Source organism: Frankliniella occidentalis, unplaced genomic scaffold (assembly GCF_000697945.3).
Source record: "Frankliniella occidentalis isolate FOCC.00 unplaced genomic scaffold, Focc_3.1 Scaffold287, whole genome shotgun sequence".
Classification (NCBI taxonomy): Eukaryota; Metazoa; Arthropoda; class Insecta; order Thysanoptera; family Thripidae; genus Frankliniella; species Frankliniella occidentalis.
This window is the reverse complement of record NW_026267413.1, coordinates 294,540-296,671: the sequence shown is the minus strand read 5'-3', so window position 1 is coordinate 296,671 and position 2,132 is coordinate 294,540.

Genomic DNA, 2,132 nt, shown 5'->3' with positions numbered 1-2,132 from the left:
GATTTTCATGGTATGACTTGATGGTGTCCACTACATGCTTAGATGGGACAACAAGCTGGAAACTCTCTTTATCTGGATCTAGGCTAGAATGTTTAAGTCTCCAATACAAAATTCCATCATGAAGAACGAAAGACTGATATTGTAATCAGAGAGATCTTGTTTGTGGACTATGACCAACAATGTCTTGAAAGGTATGTCTCAATTTCTCTTGTAAACCAACTATAATTGGCATTGACTCTTGATGCAATAGTTTATCCTTTTTGAACTGAACAGGTGTAAAGTTAGGATTGGGTGTCATAGAAACCCAATATACTAAAAGTGTTTTTGGAGTGAGGTTGTCTTGCATTTTTTAATTTTGAACATTTCTTACAGTCACTTGAACACGGTCTAGCTGGTCTTCTAGACAGACCATCAGCTTCAACATTTTTGCTGCATTTAATGAAGGAAATTTTGAAACTGTAAGGAGCTAATCTGCTGATCTACCTTGCTAAAAGTCCAGAAGGATTTTTGAAGTTTTGAAGCCACTGCAACGCTGCATGATACGTTTTGACTTCAAAACAACCACCAGCAAGGTAATAATGAAAATGTTTAACAGCTTTCACTAGAGCTAACAGCTCTTTTTATGTGACACAATATTTTCGCTGAACAGCATTTTTCAACAATGTATAAATTTGTTATTACAGGGGTTCTATTTGTTGCTGTAAGTTGTGAAGATGGAAACTATGTTGCATTGAATCATCAATCATATAATTTGATGACATTTCAACTGCTTTTTTAGAAATTGCTGTAATGAGAGATGACTGTTTAAGGGATGGTGAAACATTCATAACTGATTTTAAGTAAAAGTCAGTTGAATTAATGCTATAGTCATCTGGTTTTGTTACTACAACCAGAATACTCTTGGAAATGTGGTTTTCTCCTTCTTTCACTTCTGTGAAAATTTGCGTCATTTCTGGGTCTGTCATTTGATCATTTCTTATTTCTTCTCGTTCTACTTCGTCAGGTACTACTGTAGTCCAGATAACTTTTATATTGTTTTCATTAGGATATACTCTTCTGAAATTTTTAATTTTAAATTGCAGCCATATTTTGCAATCTTCTTTACAATGTTGATCATGAAGGTGATTCATGTAAAATGTCATTTTACTTTTGCCAAAAATTTGAGTAATGAAATCAATAAGTTTATCATAGTCTAGTTGGTCTCTATCATAGGAAAATTCAGGTAAACACCACTCTTTGATTTTGAAAAAATCTAACCATTTCTTTAGGTCTCCTAAAGATCTTTTTACTTCCATTGGTGTTGCCTTGTCAAAATATCTTTTCTTGGTTATGACATTACTGATTGTTCTTTTATCTCTGTTCATAGCTATTAGAGGACAATTTCCTCTTGACTCTATATATCTTTGTACTTTCTCTCTGAAGATCTTTTTGATGGAATAGACTTCCTCAATTTGTTTGGCTAGTCCAGTCCCAAATTTTCCATCTTCACTTACTGTATGGATAATAGGTAAGTTTGGTGGGCTGGCCATCAAGGATCAAATTTTATATATCAAATGGAAATTTTGAATATCCACTTTGTTGAGTCTAATTCTTTTTCTTTCTTCTAGTCTAAAACCGTTCTTGCAGTTTTCCTGACAAAGTATGTTTGGCCTGTGGCTTTAAAGCATCTGCAGGTCCTGTAGCAGAGCCTTTAACGTCAATAACTTCAAATTTATAAAGTGCTAATTCTTCTAGCTATCTTGCCAATATTTTTGAAGTTTTTTAACGACTGTAAGACTGCATGGCCTAACCTTACAATAAATGGTGCTTCAGCCAAGTAGTGGTTAAATGCTTTGATGGATTCTACCAAAGCTAGTAATTCTTGGTGAGTAGTGAAATAATTTCTTTGTGCTGGATTTAGTGTTTTTAACTAATAACCTATGGTAACTTCTTTCCCATCTTGTTATTGGCAGATAACAGCACCCATTCGAGTTAAAGATGCGTCTCAGATTATAATAAATTTGCCTTTGTTTACATCTGGTGTTCCCAGCATTGCTGCTGTGTTTAGATTTTGTTTGATTGTATCAAAAGCTTTGTTACATTCTGAATTGCACTTGAAAAGCACTACATATTTCATTAATTTGTTTAATGAT